General features: G+C 39.5%; 1 protein-coding gene across 2 annotated transcripts in view; it reads right to left on the reverse strand.

Annotated features, from left to right (window-relative positions):
• LOC111870265 (neuronal growth regulator 1) overlaps positions 1-11,603 on the reverse strand; it is a 408,356-nt gene extending 396,753 nt beyond the window's left edge. For both annotated transcript variants that reach the window (XM_023862392.2, XM_033753744.1), the window contains exon 1: positions 11,062-11,603. The gene's annotated coding sequence lies outside the window, so the exon portion shown is untranslated. The remainder of the gene's footprint in view (positions 1-11,061) is intronic.
• Positions 11,604-23,907: the final 12,304 nt, after the last annotated feature.

Consider the following 23,907-nt stretch of genomic DNA (forward strand, 5'->3'; position numbering starts at 1 on the left):
TCAGTACATTATTCAAGTCACGCATTCATCACGTCATGTTACGTTCTGCAACATTTTTTCTCTGTGGTGTTACAACGTAAAGAATATAGTAATAATTTTGTGCAAGCACACACTGATTGTCTTTCTTCTATTCCTGATACTGAAAGCAGTACAATGAAGTGAAGACTTCAACATCCTACCTTCACTTTCTCATGCCATGCCCGTAAATACAAAGACTTAGACCCAATACACCCTACACGAAAAGGCTAAAGATAAAGTTCTCTCTTTGCTTAACTAATGAAGCACTACGCCATGAAGGCGTATAGGGGAGTGGATATATAGATCAATATTTTCTTGACCTCGGCATTAGCTGGAGGTGAGTGGTGAGGTTCAGGCCCCGGCTGCTTTACCCCCGGGGAAAGAGCACCAGGTATACATTGGATAGGCCCCAGAACCGTTCTGAACGACGTGGAGAAGAGAAAATTCTTAACCATATTGGGACTCGAACTCCGACCCCGCGGTCATCCAACCCATAGCTAGTCGCTATCCCGGCTCTCACTATAGAAACAGCAATTTTAATATTGTGAAACTGTTTAATTTCAGAGTAATAGATTACTTTCACAAGGTCAGTACTCTAATCTTCATATTTTATTTCAAACAATACAAAGAGAACCATGTTGTGAAATTTGACATTCCTAAGGCGGTGACTACAAAGAGTTATTTCTTATTGAGCGTGAAGCCGTGAAGTCTAGTGAAAGCGTATCAACTTCTTGGTGGAACCTACTGCCGCTATATTCAGGATTACACAAACAAAAACTAATTAAGTATAATAAACTTATTGCGCTTGCTTGCTTGCTTGCTTGCTTGCTTCTTGTTTCGACACGCTCTTGAGCCCTGAAACTTGAGGCAATGAATTTCTTCGAAACGTAGGTAAAATTCTATCACAATAAACTTCGTCACATTCCAGAAGATATTACTGTTGTATTCTGTTTTTAATTTCTGTTGTCATATATGTAAATAACATATCCAGAGATGGCCTGTGTAATACAAAACCGCTTCAATGCAGAGGAGTAAATTAGTTTTATAATTTAATTACTCCTATCCACATAGTTCTATGTTTCTAATACCGTATTAGCCCGAATATAAGGCGACTTTTCTATTTTTCCTATGAGAAAATAGAGAACAGTTTTTGTCAAAATTTAATATATTATTCAATTTTGATGTCATTAGGAAGGTCCGGGAAAACCAGGTGGGACTGAAATTAAATGGGACACATCAGCTGTTGGTCTATGCTTATGATGTGAATCAACTGCCTGATAATATAGATACCATAAGGAAAAACACAGTCTTTAATTGATGGTAGTGAGGATGCTAGTTCAGAAAAAGAACTCACAGAAAACTAAGTATATATTCATGTATCCTACCAGAATCTAGGGCGAAACCATGACATGAAGAGAGCTAACAGATTATTTGAAAATGTGGCACAGTTTAAATATTTTGGAACGACTATAACTAATCAGAACCTAATTCGGGAGAAAATTAAGAGTTGATTGAACTTGGGTAATGCTTGCTACCATTCAGTCCAGAACCTTTTGTCTTCTCGTCTGCTGTCCAAAAACGTAAAAATTATAATATACAAAACTATAATTTTGCCTGTGGTTCTGTATGTGTATGAAACGTGGTCTCTTGACATTAAGGGAGTAACGTAGACTGAGGGTGTTTGAGAACAGGGTGTTGAGGAGAATATTTGGACCGAAGAGAGATGAAGTGACAGGAGGTTGGTGAAAACTGCATAATGAGGAGCTTCATAACTTGTACTCTTCTCCAAGTATAATTAGAATGATCAAGCCAAGGCGGATTAAATGGGCAGGACATATAGCACGGATGGAGAGAAGAGGAAAGTATACAGGATATTAGTTAAAAAAAAACCAGAAAGAAAGAGACCACTAGGAAAACAAAGACATGTGTGGGTGGACATTATTAAAATGGATCTTAGAGACATAGGATGGGACGGTATTGATTAGATTCATCTGGCTCAGGATAGGAACCAGTGGAGAGCTCTTTTGAACACGGTAGTAAACCTTCGGGTTCCATAAAATGCTGGTAAGTTCTTGAGTAGCTGCACAATGGGCGGCTTCTCAAGAAGGGCTCAGCTCCAAGCAGTTAATTAGTCATTTAATCCTGATGATTATTCCCATAATCCCCCTTTTTTAAGAAACTGCATTTGAAAAGAAAACTATTCCTCTCTTTGCATGAGCACAGTACTTATGGCAGATGTACAGCAATGTTTTCTTTATGTCGAAGCAGCACGCCAAAATGTGTGGGAAGGCAGAGGCAAGGTCCTGCTCATGCGCACTAGATGTAAGCGAGTAGAGTTTCATGCTGTTTCAGAAAGAGCTCCCGGTAGCCATTGCAGAGGCGACTAGGTGAGCCTTGATATGGAAGACGGGACGTTTGTCTTCATTTACGTCTGTCGCCAATATGTTTTCATTTTTACAGTCGTGCATTATGTATGTAAATATTATGTACATATTAGATGGGTTAAATATGGACATTTTTATCTGTGAAATAAAAATTAAGATTAATGTGTTTATACATGTTACTATCTGCTCTTGCCTAAAACTAAATAATGCTTCCCATCCAATGGGTACAGAAGACTCTTTCCCTTTGGGTAAAGCGGCCGGGGCGTGAAGCTGACCACTTACCTCCAATTAGTGTCAAGGTCAAGAAAATATGGATCTATACATCCAGTCCCATATAGATCCTTATTATATGGCGCTTAATTAGTTAAGCACAGGGACAACTTTACCTTTTACCTTACCCATACATGATTGATTAATATAAACATAACCTACACTAATTACCTTTGTAATTAGATTTATTATTATTTCATCAGTAAGCTGCTGCATCTGCCTTGACAAAGTTTAAAAGTTGCCAAATTATAACGCCGTTCGTATCTCTGTATGTCGATAAAGTTATGCTCTGAAACGAACTGAAGTTCTTATTACCTTGGTCTCTGAACATATGTTTTATTTTTATCTATGAGGAGATAGAAAATCAATTTCACGTAACTTCAAAAGGAGCTTCAAAGCAACCAGTCTTTTCGGAGTGGAAGACTGAGGTTTCCCTGAAGGAAACTTTTCCTTGTTGAAATGAATTGTGCTTTCATATGTGCATCTGTGCATTTCTGTCTCTTACATATTCGTTGGGAAAGAAAATAACAAGAATGAACATTTATTTTTGTCTTTATGATGTGAAGCTTCTGCTGACACACAAACGCGCGTACATATCTACATAGCTACATATCTATATCTACATAGGTCTATATTCGTTTAGTTATTTCTTAAATTGAAAAGGCGGCAGAAAAAAGCAGAAATCTGCAACGAAGGACAACGAAGCCGTGACAGGGTTATACACAGACTCCAGAAAATTTGCGTTTAGTTTTTGGGCCCTAGTGCCAATACTGTTATTTTCAAGAATGTAAAACGTCTCCACATGCACTCCATTCCAAATATAATTAAAATGATTAAGTCAAGGAGGGTGAGATGTGCAGGGCATGTAGCACGAATCGGAAAGAAGAATATTGGTGGGGAAGTCAGAAGAAAAGAGACCACTAGGAAGACAGAGACGTATTTATGTGGATATTATTAAAATGGGTCTGAGAGAGATAGGATGGGGTGGTATGACCTGGATCAATCTGGCTCAGGATAGAGACAAGTGGAAGGCTCTTGTGAACACGGTAATGAAACTTCGGGTTCCATAAAATTCTGGGAAGTTCTTGAGTAGCTGCAGAATTGGCGGCTTCTCGAGAAGGGCTCAACTCTATGAAGTTACTTTTTTAAAACGACCCCAAGAAGGTCCTCTGTATTCATGCCAGATTTGGTCGAAATCGGTTTAGCGCTGTCGACTGTGCTCGTAAGAACACGACACTGCACATTCTCATATACGATTGAAAGTGATGTTACCTTGGAAACTAAATTAATTGTTGGTCGGCACAGAATTGTTGGTTGCTGAATACAGAATAAAATTAAAATCCACACGCAGTCAGTTGTTAGTCGGCAGACCATTGCTATCTACTGAATGCCGAGTAACAATGGAATCTGTCCGCGGTCAGCTACTGCTAGGAAAACCTTTGTTACTTCCTAAATTCCGAACAGAAATCTCTATACAGTCTGTTGTTACTCAGTAGACAATTGTTATTTACTGAATACCGAATAACAATGAAATTTTAATGAAATAGTTGCTCGGCAGAGCATTGTTGGTTACTGTACGCCGAGAGCCGCGCCATAGCTCAAGCGGTTAGTCGCTGGCTTCCCACCGCGGCGGCCCGGTTTCGATTCTGGGTCTGGTCAAGTGGGATTTGTGGTGGACAAAGTGGCGCTGGGCGGGTTTTCTCCGAGTACTTCGGTTTCCCCTGCCAATCTTCATTCCACCAATTACTCCATAATCACCCTCACCTATCATCTGGGATTAGTACAATAGGCCAATCAGTGGCCGCCGTGCCGAGTGGACCCAGCTGGACTCCACCCCCCACTAAGAGAATTAAAAAATTACTATATACCGAGAAATAATTAAATTCCTCTGACCCTTAACGTCCAGATCGAGGAAATTAACATTTCTCCTTTAGATCTCTATTATTAACATCGTTATTTTCTAATGTCTAATATCTCTTCAGGGAAGTCTTCTGAGATAATGCCGAATTTGGTCGAAATAGGTTAAACGATGTGGAAATGTATAGTAAACAACTGAATAAAGAGGCGCGCACTTTAATTTGTATGTACAGAGATACAGTGTCTGTGCCTTTGTACTCGATAATCATTCTCAGTATCTACCGTAAACTAGTTTCATGGAGGCCGTACCTTCTTAAGAAACCAACAGTTTCTGAGCCACACAACAAATTCCTAATATTTTACGGAATCCGAATGTTCAGTACCATTTTCACGAGATCCCGAAAGCGATCTCTGTCCTGAGCCAGATTAATCCAGTCCATATTCCCCAAAGTTTCGCCGTATTTCTCTATGACCCATCTAATCTTTATCCTCCCATCTACAGTAGTTAATAAAACGTGATTAAAGAAAGTTTTTACAAGTATATTCTGGAAATATCACTATATTTAAAAATTTAAAAAGTGGTACATTATGCTCCTCATGAGGTTTAAGATACCCATGACGGTGATTGTAGCTTACAGTCTCATTGGGTGTGACGTCGTGTATTCTGGTAAATTTCTTGAATTTCAGAACAGAATCCTAACTCTATCGGTTGGTACCTTATATAAGTATCAAAGTACAAGGTGCCACAACCCACAAGACCATAATCTGTACGCACTGCACTTGGTGTATATGTATTTTGCAAATCCCGTTGTTGCTATTTGAATACATCGTCTGTATTTATAATTATTTATTTAAGATAGAATGTCTTACTAACTGTGTTGATGAACACTGTAAGCACCACTCAACACTCTTACATGTCCCTCCATCTCATCTTGATTCAGTAAAATTAATTTCGAAATATTAAAGAAAATTAAGTGAATATATTTGAGAATGACTAAAACACTAGTCTCTGATTTAACACTAAATAATAAAAACAAATCGCCAATTAATTTCAGTCTTACACGCACATGAGAACCACCTGCTGCCCTTATTTGGGGGCGTACATTCACGTTTGATTACGTAACCGTGATAAAGTTGATTCAACTCGCAATTTGTACGTTCAAAATAGGATACGTGTATGGTGGAAAACTTGCTTTTGCGTTGTTATCATTTTTAGTTTTTGACAAGCCAGTCTCTTGTACGGCATTATTAATATCAGTTTTATGAAAGTATATAANCACCTACTCCTTGGCCTTTCCAGTGTTCTCCTTCCTTCTGGCTTTCCCACCAATATCCTATACGCATTCCTCGTCTCCCCCATTTGTGCTACATGCCCTGCCGATCTCATTCTCCTTGATTGTTCAAATCATACTTGGAGAAGAATACAAGTTATGAAGCTCCTCACTATGCAGTTTTCTCCAACCTCCTGTCACTTCATCTCTCCTCGGTCCTTATATTCTGCTCTTCACACTATAGGACTTAATTCCTAATATATTTAGTTATATCATAATATTTTATACACAATAACGCCCTCTGTGTTTCTCCTTATCTTTTGAATCCTTCGAGAGGTAACAGTCGAAGCCTTGTATCTGTTCTGAACAAGCAGTCAGACAGAATGCCGGCGGTTGCAGTGAACAAAACACTACACCTTACCCTCTCTCCTGTTCCTGAACGATTCTTGTAACAGGACGCCTGGGTGTGTGTAGATTTAATCCTCACATTAGCTCTTGGGAACTGAAGTCTCCAGAGGGACTAGGAGCATGACTTCAGCATTTCCTTTTATCATTCTTTTCCCGGTTGTTTTCTTATCAATTTTTCACCATAGCGGTCAAAATAAAGTTAAATGTATGTCCTTTACTACGTAAAGGCAATAAAAACTACTAAATGGACTTCAGCCAGCAGATTTCTTCAAGATTACTCAGTAATTATTGCGCTTTCAAGGCGAGTAAAAATATTAAAATCTAAGGTTATCATTCTCGTCAATGTTGCAATAAAACCTAACGTTTTAGAAATATCTTCCGCCTCCATCATCAGGGTAGAAGAACATGTTTGGATCTCAATATAATGCGAATATATAACTAACTCCGTGGAGCTGAGCCCTTCTTGAGAAACCGCAAATTAGGCACCCACTCAAGAACTTCCCAGCATTTTATGGAACCCGAAGGTTCATTACCGTGTTCACAAGAGCCCTCCACTGGTCCCTATCCTGAGCCAGATCGATCCAGCCCATACCATCCCATCCATAAAGTATAAAATTTTCGTTGCTAATGTCCGGTCTAAGTGCAAATATATTTACTGTTAGGCTCTACTCGAAGCAACTGAGCCGAGCCCAGAGTAGCCGAAACGGAAATTATTCAGGCACTCCCAAGAACCGAATGTAGCATAGTGTTATTCATAGTCTGTGTTAGCAGCATTTTTTTTAAGCAGACTCGAATCGGTTGGTGTCTCAATAGCCTTACACAAGCACTAACTGTAATACACCTTAATCTATCTATGGCTCTACAGCTCTATGTTTGACCTTGACCGCTTTTTCAATTTCTTAATCTTTCAAGGTGTTTTCACATTACTCGTGCTCGTGCGACTCGCTATGCTCGCGAGTAATGTGGACGCGCCTTTACATAGTCGGTAGGACTTCTTGGATGGAGGTTCAGCCCTTCGCAAGGCCGCTACCTACACACAGGACAGCATAAACAAAGAATAAAAGCACACAGACATCCGTGCCTCAAGTGGGATTCAAACCCACGATTCCAGTGTTAGAACGGGCGAAGGCAGTTCATGTCTAACACCTCGGGGCCACTGCGATCGGCTAATCCACATGACATTTTTTTTTCCTTGGCACTACAGCCCCAGTGGACCTAGGCGTACCTCCATGAACTTCTCCGTTCATTTCGGTTTTTCTACATCTTACACATTCGGTAGGACTCCTTGGGCGGGTGATCAGCTCGTCGTAAGGCCTCTGCCTGTACACAAACACAGAAAAACGCAGGCACACAAGCTAAACATCCATGCCCTGAGTGGGATTCGAACCCACGATCCAAATATTAGAGCGGGCGAAGGCAGTTCATGCCTTAGACCTCGGGGCCACTGTCATCGGCTAATCCACATGAATACTGTACATAATTATGGAATTGTGTCTTTATGTATCCAAGCAACCAACTTATGTTCTTACCAATGAACTTGCTACTTTGTTAAAACGAAGCAACACATGGATCTGCCATCTTTGTCAATAAAACTTGCAGGAAGTGGAAAATAATTGGTATTTCCTAACCGAAGCAGAAATTGGAACAGACAAGCAATTTGACAGTTCGCTGTGTTCGGTTCTTATGGCCTCTTCATCTAATCCTCAGGCTGAATGCTCGCGATGATTGTGTTATCCCTCGTGATAACTGGTACAATTTATATAGTCAAGTTTCATATATGATTATTCCCTTTACATTTTGTATTAACTTGCTGACATCCCGTATTGACTCATCCCCCTATTCATATAGTAGGCATATAATTTAGACTTAAAATAAAGCTGGTTCGTAGCAACACGGCTTTTATTCTAATGGTGCACAGTCCAGCTCGTGAAATATTTAAAGCAGCAAGCAGAATGACAAATTGTTCGCTCACTATTTGTGCCTGGACATAGCCATGATTCTGCGACATATATATATATATATATAGTCACAAACATTATTTATTTATTTCATTTCGTGTATGAATTTCATGTACGTCAATTCTGTTTCATCGAACTTATGTTTCCGTCGTGGTGACAGTTATAATTATTACTGAATAATATAGAACTATACTGCATATGACTGTCTTCGCCCGCTCGAAGGCTGAAATCGTTGGTTCGAATCCCACTCAAAATATTGATATCTAAAAAAATAAAGCTATCCCTGTAACAGGCCGTGAAGGCCCATAGGTTTGTGAGACGTCTAGGCTCCCACATTATCTAGACAATCAGCTCAAAGATGGCGGTAAGGTTGTCAGCGCCGGCCGCGCTTTACTCCCCAGGAAAATTATTTAATTAATTCCTGGTACTCGTTTATGTTAGAGGCTGAGTCAACCCCACGGCCACAATTCGGGAGGAAGGATTAGGTCAATTGAAAAAAATCCAATGACCTCATCCGGACATGGATGTCTATCTTCGTTTATTATATGTTTGTGTATGTAACGGCGTTTCGACGGGCTGATCTCCCTTCCAGGGAGTCCTACCGACTGCTCTAGGGCTAAGAAACTGAAGTGAACAAAGCCTTTCAAGGATGCCCTCTGCTCAAAAATGGGAGCAACAAGGAAGGGAGAGAGATTGGATTCGTGGTTCTCTAAACGGTGACTGACGCTGTGCAGTCCGGTAGAAGTTTACCGAAAAGTCGGAGGAATTTCCTTTCATCTTCAGGGTCGAGCGGACACTCAGTTTACTGCTTGCATATAGCCCACTGCTTGATAAATATATCTTCGTCCATGAAGATGGAAGCAGTATCTTCTCTCGAAACATCATTAAACTTCTACAGGACTACACAACATACATCACTTTAAAAAGCTGTAAAGGAATTCCTGAAAGCGTTTCTAGGCAACACTACAAGCAGTGTCCCAGTGGACGAATGTTATTGCTTGTTTCTAGATAACAGTCAGCACTCTAGTGAAGTCGCTGGCTAGGAATCACGTGACTTGTGTTTTCTGTGTTGTCCGTGCGGAGCCTATTTAACGAAGACCTGTTGTACCTTAGATTAGTCCAGAGTCCAGAAGGGTTTTTAGCTGAGTTCCGAGGTTCGAGGGTAACTGAACAAGAAAAGTCAAGAAGACTTCATAATGATTTGAAGTGCTAGTTTTTGTGTTGAGATCCGTTGCTAGGAGACGACTAGTGATGACTGGGAATCCTAGTGCGTGTGCAACGGTGGACTGGAAATTGTGTAAATCAGCGATAGCGCTGTATTAAGTGTTATTAAGCGAACTTGTAACCAAAGTGCTAATCACCCGAACTAGGCCCCCGTTGTTTTCGTCACGCGTACCCCTCTACAAGTGACAATATCTTATACTGTTTCAAATTCTTAAAAAGAAAAACAAAGTTGTTGAGCATGTATAAAAGATAAAATACCTATATCTCAGATAATACTTATCGATTGGGGAAAAATACCAAGAAGAAGCGGCGATATTGAAGTACCATATTCATTTTTATTTCACTAAACAGCGTTAAAACGATTGATCTCTTTAATAGAGACGCAGTACGTTTTCTCTGAGGTATGAATTGATTTTTTTAAATTCTGTTTAGTTAAACATCGTGCTCATAGGTTAATGCAGAGTCTAAAAAAATAATAATCATCATCATCATATCAAAATTTCTGCTTTATTTTTATGTATGTCGCCTGTTTTAACAGTAAAATTAACTTCGCTTTTTATGAATTTCATAATAAGCGACGATTATTTCTCTAAATCACATTAACTGGTTGGTCTTATTAATGGAGACGCAGTGTGTTCCTGTGAAGTAGGAGAAGAATTTGAAATTTTATGTAGATTAAAATCCGTGTTCAGATAATTAAAATGCGTTTCTTCTCTGTGGAAAGAATAAATTCAGATATGTTGTAAAATACTGAAGGATGCCCACAACTTACTCAGGGGTTGTAAAATCCTAATACAATTATAGTTAAACTTCTTGTATATGTGGAGAAATACACACTGATATTTATAAATTAATTTTTAATATAGTATCCTATCTTTACAAACTGTGTTTGGGACTAATTTGTAAGCTTGTTAGGAATGTTGCAAACAGAATAAAATTGAAATTGTACTCTTCCGGGATTAACATCATGCAATTTTTTTTAGAAAAGTACCGACGTTTCGATGGGACCTGCTTCTTTCATCTTATTTTTAGAATACTCCTCCGAAAATTTAATAACTACACCAAACTGTGCGACATCAGATCGTAAATGACCGTTTTTTAATATTCGTCTCTTTGAAAACTCTAGATCTCACCATCTCACGAGCTATATAAAAAATATTTCTTGTTATCTTCAGCAACTTAGCAGCCTGAATGAGATATATTTGTGTTTACAAGTTATTCTTTATGTAATAGTCAGTGTGACGGACTGATAGCTGTGAATACGATTTCTTGGATGATTTCTGCTCTCGATAGTCACAGAATCTTTAATTAACTAGCTAAAAACAATATTTATTTGGCCTCCACTATTTTTTCTAATGAGTTCGCCGCAAACCCATCACAGTTACGTATTCGTAACTCGAATACTGCTGAAAATAACTCTATTTTCTTTTCTAGTTTTCATTAAAGACACCAGGAAATAGCGATTTAAATATTCATATTGCTTTCAAAATCATAACATGTAGAGTAACTTAAAATAGCGTCACTATAAGTACGACACACTTACGTCAGTTCACACGTTTGATACTTCTTTATTAAAATTCGATATATATATATATATCTGATAACGTGTCTACATAAAAATATTATTTAATTGCACATTATTCACAGTTTTCATTCTTATTTTTTACTCACCAACTGTGTACGTTCTCCATGGCAGATGTTTCGTTCACGTCAGATTAGTAATTTCTTCGTAAAACAGTTCACGTACGAATAAGCAGTCCTACAAATAATGTGCTTTCGAAACGTGAAAAGGAACTTTCTCTTTATACAATTCTTAATAAATGATACAAAATGAAACACACACAGAAATCACCACACAGTTATACAGTATATATTCGTGCAGATAATTGCTATAAATACGTAGGTGAAATAGTATTATTGGCGAAGGGATGATGTATTATAGTTTCTGGTACAGTAACTGTTGTAACTAATATTAACCAGTTAGTTTGAAAAACGAGGGCGTGGCTGATGCATTGTGGGTACTATGGTTTCACACTTTACATTGAAAAGTCTCTTTAAACAAGTAATATTTCTTAGTCCATTTTAAAGCTGTTAGACACACATTTCCTCTTCTTTCGGGAGACATGTATTTTTTTGAAAGTTTTGGCGCGGGTTAATGGATCTTTAGTACGGAAGCTGCCGTCAATTTCCGCAGCTTTGCGCGTGGCGCTCACAGTCACGGAAGATGTGCTACTGCGGTCTCCCAGAGGCCAACCGGGCCTGACTGCCGAAGAAATTATGCCACTCCCCCTTTCCCACGATATCAACCGGGTTTTCACGATGTTTCACGATAATTTGAAACATATAAGGTTAGGTGAGAATAAAAGCGAACAGTTTGAAAATAACATTTGAGCTCATGACGGGTATTTTGACTTCAATTTGTGGGTTATGGCTAAAAGAAGGAGTGGTTTCGGACAGAAGTTATAAATCCTACTGTCATTGTGCACAAATTTCTAGCCTTATGGCTCCATAGCTATTATTTTTTTATTTTTTTATTTATTATTATTATTATTATTATTATTATTATTATTATTATTATTATTATTATGGTTGGTCTAGAAGTAAACATAGAGAAAACTAAGTACATATTACTGTCTCGTCACCAAAATGCAGGGAAAAATCTGACATAAAGATAGGAAACAGATGTTTTGAAAATGTGGCACAGTTCCGATATTTGGGAACAGTGATAACGTATCGAAACCTGATTCAGGAGGAAATTAAGAGGCGAATGAACTCGGGTAATGCTTGCTACCATTCAGTCCAGAGCCCTTTGTCTTCTCGTCTGCTGTCTAAAAACATAAAAATTAGAATATACAAAACTGTAGTTTTGCCTCTGGCTCTGTATGGACATGAAACTTGGTCTCTGATATTATGGGAGGAACATAGACTGAGGGTGTTTGAGAACAGGGTGTTGAGGACAATATTTGGACTGAAGAGAGATGAAGTGACAGGAGGTTGGAGAAAACTGCATAATGAGGAGCTTCATAACTTGTACTCTTCTCCAAGTATAATTAGAACTATCAAGTCAAGAGGGATGAGATATGAAGGACATATAGCACGAATGGGGAGAAGAGAAATGCATACAAGACATTGGTGAGAAAGGCAGAAGGAAAGAGACCACTAGAAAAAGCTATAAAGGTGGGTGAACAGTATTAAAATGGATCTTGGAGAGATAGGATGGGATGGTGTGGACTGGATAGATCTGGCTCAGGATAGGTACCAGTGGAGGGCTCTTGTGAACACGGTAATGAACCTTCGGAATTTTCTTGATTAGCTACTCAATTGGCGGCTTCTTATGTTTTTGTGTAGAACTTTATACTTAGGCACGTGTTCTGTAAACGTTAGATTTTCCGCCTAAACTCAAAGGTTCGTAATGTCGCCATGTTTGTAATTACTGACTTCAAAATAATATTTGCATGTTAGTTCGCAGGCCGTTATAATAATATACTTAGCACACAACCGTTCAATTACCACCACTAAGAAGGAAATATTTTGATTCAAACAAGTTTAATCACCTGCAAGGTCGTTATTAGGGCACATCTTATTAATTCCTAGGTACACTCTTACATTATTATGGGACAGGGATAGCTCAGTCGATATAGCTACTACATACGGCCTGAACAAGAGGGGAATCGGGTTCCATTCACGGGCACAACAGGAGATATGGAGGTCCAGACTCGTTCTGGGGCCCACCCAGCCTAATATCCAGTAGGTACTGAGGGCTCTTTCCCCAGGGGTAAAGCAGCCGGATAGTGAAGCTGACCGCTCACCCCCAGCAAGTGCCGTAACACAACACATCCACTAACATGTGGATCTATACATCACACGCCGATAAGCCTTTTTGGCATAGTGCTTAATTAGTTAAGCACAGGGACACCTTTACCTTGCTCTCTGAATTCAGGATGGGTGACTTATCGACTGATCCACTGATTTCGTGTCGGTAAATATACTTAAGAATCAATAAATGAACTCAGAATTGCGTGCTTCTGCGTTATGAGCCGCACAGTAAACATTTAGTCACATTACATTTCAGAATATAACTCTTAAATAAATTAGATATGAAAATTTACTCCATGATTCAAAGATTAATTGATGTTACATAAGCAGAGATTTCTTGGTCAAAGAAATTACCTTATAATGTGGATAGGTCCTGATTAACTGCGGCCGTTATCACTTTGCCATATTTACCCTGTCTTATATTGAAGAAGGATTGGTTTATTTATGAAATATCGGTTACTTAGCTTTGAATGTTACGAGAAAACACTTGCGTTTCGAAGATTTTAAAGGATCGTGCTATTCTTAATTAAACATTACCCCATTGAAACATTTTGGGGAAGCAGAGAGATAATTTTACACGTTCTCAACCTCGACACAAAATGGAGAACTGTCAACTTCAAACCTCAGCATTTTTACCCCCCGGGCGAAAAATCCCTCGGTACCCATTGCGTTGATAGGTCCCGGAGCCAGTCTCGAAAGCTGCGGAGAAAAGAAAAGTCTCTTATCCCACTGGGAATCGAACATAAAACTTTGACTATTCATTCGTTCAGCTTGTGCCCTATTTATTATGCCTAGTAAACTTCGGTAAGATTTCTATATGCTAGAAATCAAAAACTGATAATGTTTCAGCTTATTTATTTGGTGTTTGTCCGTCACTCTTGTTCTGTATATCATCACCTTAGTTCTCCAGTTCTTAATTTTTTTCTTTTTATAAATGCATTTGATCTCCGGGGGGGAGTGTTTCTAGAGGAAATGTCATGCAGGCGTTACAACAAGAAAAAGTGCGAAGATCAGAAGAAACAGCATGGATACAAGATTGGAACATGGAATGTCAGGACCTTGAATCNTCTTCATATTTTTTTTCACAGTGGATCCTTGTTTTATACATTCCGCAAAACGTGGAGATAGCTGTAAGATCTAAGATTACGACAGAAATATAATTTATCTTAAATGAGTTATATCCTCGTCTTCAGTTTGAGAGTACATGAAGAAATTCTTCTTCTGTTGAGACAATAAGCGGAGCACACCTCGTATCATATCTATGTATCTATCTATCTCTCTATCTATGTACCTGCCTATGGCTCTAAGGCGCTTTCTGGGCTCTGGCCGCTTTTTCGGTTTCTTGATCTTTTACGCAGTTAGTGTGACTCCTTGGAGTGGTGATCAGCCTACCACAAGCCATCTACCTATGCACAGAACAACACAAACACACAAAATAGTACACAGAAAACTATGCCTTGAGTGGGATTCGAACTAAATTTTTCTTTAATTCGATTAGTAGCGGGTGGAGTCCAGCTGGGTCTACTCGGCACGGCGGCTACAGATTGGCTTATTGTAGCCTGCCCCGGGTGATTATAATGATGAAAAATTTGGTGGAATGAAGATTGGCAGGGGAAACCGAGGTATTTGGAGAAAACCCGCCCCAGCGCCACTTTGTCCACCACAAATCCCACTTGACCAGACCAAGAATCGAACCCGGGCCGCCGTGGTGGGAAGCCAGCGACTAACCGCTTGAGCTATGGCGCGGCCAGGGATTCGAACCAACGATCCGAGTGTTCGAGAAGGCCATGATAGTTCATGTTTTAGATCGTGCAGCCATTCTGATTGGCCCTCGTATTAGTGGTGTTGCACTTCCTTAATATCGTCTGCACCTAAAAACGGAAAGAGTAAGACATTTTTTAAACGCTGTGGGTTTTACGCGAATATTTCTGGCGACGGACGAATTCCAGATAAATAACCTTCAACATTTTGCCACATTACCAGGAAATAATTTTAATCTTGAAACCGAAAATTCCAAATACATGGCCAGGGGACATTTGAGATTCCTTTTCTTTTTCTTTTTAGTTTTCTCTAAAACTGAAAAATTGAGAAGCATATGTGTATGTAATTAAAATGGTCCGTACTGTCTGTATACTGTGACTTAAAATTTAATTTAATACCGTTTATATTAGCGGAGGCAGAAACAAGTCGTTTGGACTCTGTGAAAAACAATTTTTATTTCGCTCGCTGATTGGTCGATTAATTTATAATTCACATCGCAGTTACTCAGATCCAGCCGCCCTCCCCTCTGATGAACTGCTTCCTCGGCACAGAAAGTTGTTGTAAATGCACTATAAAAATTCTAGCTTTAGTTTCAGAATAAGTAGAACTCTTCAAATAAACTACTTACCTACTCGTACTGCACAATTTGCAGACACAAACAAACATGCTGGAGTCTGCCATTGTATGAAAGCTCTGTAGCATCAATCACCTCGTATTCAAAAGAACAAATATTTTAAACATACTCGTACCTTCCTTATTTAAAAAAAAATAAATTCAGGCTTATGAAGTCACCTGCTTTCTGTGTGTCTGTATAACCCTCACCCATCAATTTACTCCCTTCCGAATCAAGTGGCACGCAGTAGCGTAGTTGGTTGAGACACTATGCTACAAGCCGGAGGGTCGCGGGATCGAATCCCAATGAGGTGGATATTTTTCAGTTGACCTAATCCTTCCAGCCGCACTATAGCCCTGTGGTCGACTCAGCCTCTAACAGAAATGAGTACCAGGAATATTCCTGGGGATAAAGGGCGGCCGGCGCGTAAGGCTGACAAATTCACCGCCATCTATGCGCTGGTTGTCTAGAGAAAATCAGTTGGAGTCTCGACGTCTCACGACGCTATGGGCCTTCACGGCCTGTTACAGGGATACCTTTACTTACAAATTTAATCATCTTTTCGTTATACTGCTGAGAGATTTTTTCCAGTTTCTGTAGAAGAATGTTGAATTTTTTTTTTTGCAATTTTCGTGTTTAATTTCGGAGTTTACTTCATCCAAATACGTTTTCTAATATCACTAGCATGAGTACAAAGGAGCGGGCTGTGTGGAAATGACATCCGCCAGATTGTATTCGGGAATTCCAAGAATCAAGTTGCGATAACGTACGATATGTTATTCTGTCGCTTGAATTTCGGTATTTCAAACTCCAGTTCGTTTCTAGGAACAGATATACAGGTACATGAGTTCAGCACAAACTACGGAGCACTGGGAAATATATGAGGAATATGGAATAAGTGTTGTTTCATTAATAGCAATGGGAAACTTAGCTACATTAAATCGGTAATTAATCCGTACATGATCCGGTTTCTGACCCCTTCGCATTTCATTAAATGGGGTACGGACGGACATCCAGGAATCTGTATGACACTAAATGAAAACACATATTGTTTCAGTGATTTTATGTGTACAATTCATAGCTTTATCCGACTGTATGGTTTTAAATATTTATGTTATAATGTAAAGCACTTAACCAAATAAATGTAGCAATAAAAATCAGAAATTAGCCCAATTGCGAGATATAGAAGCAGTAAATGTCTGGTTCAGAAATTAATAACATGGGAACAAGCAGTGAAAACAAGAACATCAGGTAATATCCTACACGAATTTAAGAAATAATATTAATCTAAGGATTAGGATTGTGATGTGTTTGCAGACACACTGTGCTGTAGACAGATGGAGTTTTTACTACAGTAAGCTGCTAAATATATGGGCAATTGGTAAATTTATAAAGGCTGAAATTCTTGCCATAACTCGGTTTTAGTGAAGCTGAAATTGTTCTTGGCGTATTGGTATAACTCCTCAGCATATACTGAAGTCTTAACATACACTTCAGCAGCTGCTGTAACCGCAGCCCCTCCGGTTGTGTATAGTGTATATGAAATAGATTTAAGAAAAGTGTCATATTGAGGAAGACAATTTTTCAGGAGGATGTGGAGACTCGGAGAGCCAACAGAGTTCAACCAACACTTCTATAACCGACACATAGAAGAAAAAAACTAATAAAGATACAAAGAGAGACAGGTAGAATGGTAGCTGAAACGAACATAGAGAGAAAGAAAAATAGAATATATAAAGAGAAGGGGATACAGACAGAGAAAAGTGAAATAACTAGGAATGAAGGAGTAAAAAACAAACCAGGTATAAAGTAACAAAGAAAGAAATACTAAAACATAGAGAAGAAAAGAGAAATGAAGTCACACACAAAGAGAAAAAGCGAGGTAGAAAGAGAAAACAATAAGAAGAAGGTAAAGAAGAAGATATAAATAAAGTAAGATTATTATGAAGGAAATATATAGAGTGAAACGGAAGGAACGAAACAAGAATAAATGCAGGAGATACAGAGAGAAAGAGAAGAGGAAAGAAAACTCAAAGCAGGAAAGAAAGATGGATGGAAATATGTAAACAGGGGAGGAAAAAAGATGGGAAAAAAATTAGTTACAAGCAGAAATGAATTACAGATGGCAGGAAGATGTAAAGAGGAAAGAAGCGAAATGAAGCGAAATGGGGCCGAACTGCAACGTAGGAAAGGATACGTCACTGATTAATTCCACTGTGTAACTGTTAAAATGTAGTTTTAACTACGCAAAATCTTACTTTATTTTAATTCGCTTAGTGGGGGGTGGAATCCAACTGGGTCCACTCGGCACGGCGGCCACGTCTGGCCTATTGTACCAGCCCCAGATGATAGATGAGGGTGATAGTGGAGCAATTTGGTGGAATGAAGATTGGCAGGGGAAACCAAAGTACTCGGAGAAAACCTGCCCCAGCGCCACTTTGTCCACCACAAATCCAACTTTACCAGACCCGGGATTGAACCCGGACCGCCGTGGTGGGAAGCCAGCGACTAACCGCTTGAGCTATGGCGCGGCCAAAGTCTTACTTAATTTGTTGCATCACCACTCTTATGCAAAATTATGCTGAGTCGAATTTATGTGAACCAATCTACGTTTAACGTGTGAATAGGCTAATTATAGTTGATAACATTTTCTGCCTAATGAGGCAATTAAGCTCTTTCAAAATTTTAATTACCTTGTAAGAAACAGTAAAACTCCACAAAGTTCAATAGTTCCTAAATGTTTTTATTTTCATATGGGGCATTACTGTTCTATATATCGCCGTAAATGAAATCATCTAATGACATTCTTCATAAGGACTTTTATTTAACCCAAAATATTTCGCCAGAACTCTAAAATACCGTCAAGAGTTTTGTTAGGATACATTTACTTACTTACTCGCGTCTCCACAAATCTTTGTTAAGGGGCTTACGAAATATGTTGTCTGCGTGTCCTTCATTTTTATTATCTTTTTTCTATGAGGTCCGTGTCGTGTAAAATGAAAGTAGGCGATTAGTTCTTCCCAGAACTTATTGTTTATATTTCACTGCATCACTGAAAATTTCGTAATTTATATGTTATTTATGTGGGCAGTGTCGTAGCTCATAAGGTCATTCACTGGCTTCACACCACGGCGACCCGGGATCGATCCTAAGTCTTGTGAGGTTTATGGTGAACNCTAAAATACCGTCAAGAGTTTTGTTAGGATACATTTACTTACTTACTCGCGTCTCCACAAATCTTTGTTAAGGGGCTTACGAAATATGTTGTCTGCGTGTCCTTCATTTTTATTATCTTTTTTCTATGAGGTCCGTGTCGTGTAAAATGAAAGTAGGCGATTAGTTCTTCCCAGAACTTATTGTTTATATTTCACTGCATCACTGAAANCTATGAGATCCGTGTCGTGTAAAATGAAATTAGGCGATTAGTTCTTCCCAGAACTTCTTGTTTATATTTCACTGCACCACTGAAAATTTTGTAATTTATATGTTATTTATGTGGGCAGTGTCGTAGCTCATAAGGTTATTCACTGGCTTCACACCACGGCGACCCGGGATCGATCCTAAGTCTTGTGAGGTTTATGGTGAACAAAGTGGCACTGGAGCGAGTTTTCTACGAGTACTTCGGTTTCTGCCTTCAATTCTCATTCCACCAACTGCTTCATAATCATTAATCATCCTGTCATTGTCGCTATGTAGTATCTCTACTTACTGCATCGTTCAATGGCGGGCTTAAAGAAACAAAGGTGTGTGCTCGAAGAAAAACCAACACGCCTCCCTCCGCGAGTGAGTAAGGGACTTAGCATTGGCTGACACGAGATATTCAGAAGACGGCAGATGGACAGAAAGCTATAGTCTGCCCCACTCATATCACAGCACCATGATAGTAAATACGTGACACTTCCTCTAAAAAGGCACGGAGTAGAAGAAGAAAGGTTAATTGAACTCTCTCAACTTCTGACAAATAATTCAAACGATTTTCTTTGTTCCTTTATAACCCCTGCACGGACCACGCAGAAAACACAACGTCTCTATTATTGAGAAGGCTTGTTTACTGACCCGTTGGCTAGCAATAGACGCCGAATTGTTCCACGCTTTGGTTCACGCTGGAAAATGTTTACCGAGTTGTTGCCTAGTAATGGATCTATAAGTTACAATATGAAAGTAATTTGAGAACTAGTAGTCGTGTATAATATCACTTTGGTGGAAGGGGCCGTGAATCGTCCTTGTAAGCACTCAGACAACTGTTGGGTCCATAGACCACCCAAATTTTTCGGGACCATCAAGAAGCCTGGAACATAATAGCATACTAGAGCAAAGCCCATCTAGAATGAGGACCTCTTCCTGTCCATTGGTTCTAGATTTTCAGAGCTATACATCTCTATTCTATGCCCAATTAAGTTTGGGCATTGATAAAGTGACCTCTTCTCATGGATTACTGATAGAGGAGTAATCCTGTTGTACTCTGTCCTTAACCGACAGGAAGAGAAGTGGCCACATCGCTGTGCAAACTGAGCTTGTAGTCACGCTTCTATCTGGGCACTCCCTTCCCTTCATGACAACTGCATCACAAATATCACTGTATCACTTACTTACGGAGCTGAGCCCTTCTGGAGGAGCCGCCAAATCTTCAGCTACTCAAGAATTTCCCAACATTCTATGGAACCCGAAAGTTCATTACCGTGTTCAGAAGAGCTCTCCACTGGTCCTTATCCTGAGCCACATCAATCCAATCCATACCATCCCATCTTATCTATCTAAGATCCTTTTTAATGTCACTATAACGTCAAAGAGAATAAAATATAATTTTATTGAAGCTAATAACATTATAATAATCACATTGAAAGTGGCATTGACGTGAATGGCGTTGAATAATACGTCTCATTGGTCGGAGATAAAATTCGTTAATAAAATATCGCTAAGCTTTGTTGGCAGTTGTAATGTTTCCTGTGATTGTCAGCTTTGGTGTTCTTTCACATTACACGCGTTTTCTTAAGAGAAGTTTAAAAACCTTTCGACAGAATTTGGACAGAATCCAGAATTGCAGGTTTCTTTTCGCTTGTGGAATGGTTTCGAAAGAGCGCGAATGTAGGGAGATAAAAGTGAAATAAAGAAGAATTTGACCGCATTGAAAACGAATTCTTGGTCTTTCCTAAGACTGCTCTGGAAAATCTTACGAGACTTTTTAAATTATTTCCAAGATAACAGCTGTCATCGTGTCCTTCCTTACGTTAAATAGAGCCAGCAAAAGGATGCGTCCTTAAGATTTAATTTTCTTATTATACGGGCTGCAGTTTGAAGGTTTCTAAACCTGATTAATGTGATTGGTGATCTTGTAAAAATGTGTCTCAATGAACATGCCCATCGTTTTCCAATCTACAAAATATCTGAGGTTTCATCTTCACCTTCAGTACAAAGAGGGCCGCGCCATAGCTCAAGCGGTTAGTCGCTGGCTTCCCACCGCGGCGGCCCGGTTCGATCCCGGGTCTGGTCAAGTGGTATTTGTGGTGGACAAAGTGGCGCTGGGGCAGGTTTTCTCCGAGTACTTCGGTTTCCCCTGCCAATCTTCATTCCACCAATTGCTCCACAATCACCCTCACATATCATTTGGTGCTGGTACAATAGGCCAGAAGTGGCCGCAGTACAAGGGACTTAGTCTCGTCCCACTAGAAATAAAATAAATACATGATAGTAGTTCAGATAGTACAAATATTCAGAGATACTGGGTTTTCGGACTTTGTCCATCTTCAGGGTTGTAAATAACTAAGAAAAAACACAACGTATCGGAAACTGGATCTGTTTCCGTCCTCAGGTCCAGTGTCCAGGTTGTCTAGTGATTGAGGCTAGCTCTTTCTAAGGAACCCAACAGAGTAGGTCAATTCCCTCACCTGAGGACGGAAACAGATCCAGTTTCCGAAACGTTGTGTTTTTTCTTAGTTATTTAGAATCCGGACGATGGACAAAGTCCGAAACCCAGTATCTCTGTGTGTTATAAACCATCGTCGGAACCCTGTAGTATCTAATATAACAAATATTAATCTTAATAAACGTCTTAGTATATGGTACATTGTACTTGTAGACCAATTTCTGTGTAAAATAAAATTATCATTCTGCCTGCCTGAGATTTTGTGTAAGCACGCAGTGGTTGAAGGTAGTAAAAATTCTACAAGTACGTGTCTTCCAACGGTAGTTTCTCTGTCGTCAGCTGTCGTTCAGTTTATGATAAATATATTTTTATAAAAGGTAATTGCAGTCTCTATTTCTCTATGTGCCGATCACAGTGGCTCCGTTGTATAAGACATGAACTCTCTTCGCTCGCTCGAACACTGTGATCTTATGTTCGAATCCCACTCAAGGCATGTATGTCTGTGTACGTTTATACTGTGTTTTTGTTCTGTGTGTAGGTAGCGGCCTTGCGACTGGCTGATCACCCTTTCAAGGGACAATAGCAACTGTGTGTAGGATTACGAAACTTGAAAACAAGGCCCAACAAAGGGCTGTTGAGCCAATGATGTATGACTGAATCAGTTTCTCTGCTTTGGTTTTATGATCGAATTGTGAGTATGCCAAGCGTATTCTCCTCACTACAAACCTGTGTCGGTCTTGGCGTCCTCTTTGAGGTTTCCTAACAGTAAATTTCTCTGTGGTAGAGTTCTTAGCCCTAGGCCCAAACCCCAACGTATAGGATCAGAGACTACTCTTCACCTGGCTCCTACTCTTTACTCCATTTGGCATCGGTGGCCCTACCAGGACCTTACTCTCCAGCCAGCATAGCTCTCCGGGTCATTGGGACGGCCAAAACTCCTCTCTACGATAATGCAGCAGTCCTCTAGTCCCTTAATATTATATTACAAATGTATTTACATGCTTTTCACGTATATAGGCCTATGAGATCGACCAAAAATCATCCCGCGATCAGCTCGTTGGACATGCCTGTCATAGACAATCTGTTCACAGACGACTGGATTGTCACCCTTATGCGTCGGCCGCCCTTTACCCCCCGGAAGATACCTGATACTCATTTCTGTTAGAGGCTAAGTCGACCCCAGGGCCATAGTGCGGCTGGAAGAATTAGGTCAATTGAAAATTCCGGTGACCTCATTGGGATTTGAACCCACTGCCTTCTGGTTTGTAGCATAGTGCCTCAACCAATTACGCTACCGCATACCCCCCGTAAAATATGCGTACGAATGTATGAATTATTATTATATTAATTTAATTATTATCAACGTTAATATTATACTAAACAATAGAAGAAATATTTTATAGTTTTATAATCAACTTACGAAAGCAGATGTGAAGAGCTTTCCTTAGAAGTTACAGCTTATAGTAACTATATATTTGCTTGGTCACAAGACAATATGGCGGATCGCTTCTTATACAAGGAAACTTTGAGGCTAGAACACAAACAATACTGCATTGGGAACTTCGTAATGAAGTTTACTCTACAGCAATGGCGGAAGTTCCTGTGCCACGCTCGTTCACACACACACACACACACACACACACACACAGCTTATCACTAAAGCATCAGGCTATGAAAAGTGGAGATCTGAGCCACGGGCAGAACTTTTAAATACATTCTTACGTACGGGAAAGTTTACATTGGTTTCTTGAGTTTTACATTTCTGTTAAGTCTGACATCTCTGGAGGCAGCAGATAAGTGCCGATAGTGTAGAGCCCTGGGAATAACAACGATGCTAGAACATTGGTTGACTTATTATTCAACACAATATATGAATAAAAACTCAAATGTTTTAGCTTACATCCCTTATATTTTAATATGATATATTACTATAATAACTATTATGACTATTGTAATCATACTTGCATTTCCATAATGTATGTATACATAGTAAACCTTGGACCATCGAGGGGGAATTTTCCTGGGGAGAGAAGCATGAAATGAGTCCCCGTTGGACAGAATTAATGTGGATGAAAGTTCAATTCCATGTATGGATTTCTACATACGATGAAAAAGCAAAACGAACTGCGTGGCCTCTAGTCCGCAGGCGAACTATACCGACCAAGCGACCGCCGCTTGTCGGCGAAGTTATTGCCAACGTTAGCGGATGGAGAGTGCCTCGTGGTCAGCGCAACGGATCCCCAAGGCCGTTAATCTCGTTTTTCTAGACCGGAGACGCTATTTCTTTGAAGTAGCTCCTTAATAGAAGTCTTGTTAAGTAAAAACATACATAACAGCTAAACCATATTTAAATAGTAGTGGTATTTTTTGTATCCCACTACAGCGAATTTGGCCGACAGCGTGTTATCGGGTCCACGTTGGTGTGGTGTTTGCTCTGCACAATTCACAAAATCCGTCCACCTGT

Source organism: Cryptotermes secundus, unplaced genomic scaffold (genome assembly GCF_002891405.2).
Source record: "Cryptotermes secundus unplaced genomic scaffold, Csec_1.0 scaffold94, whole genome shotgun sequence".
In the NCBI taxonomy this organism is placed as follows: Eukaryota; Metazoa; Arthropoda; class Insecta; order Blattodea; family Kalotermitidae; genus Cryptotermes; species Cryptotermes secundus.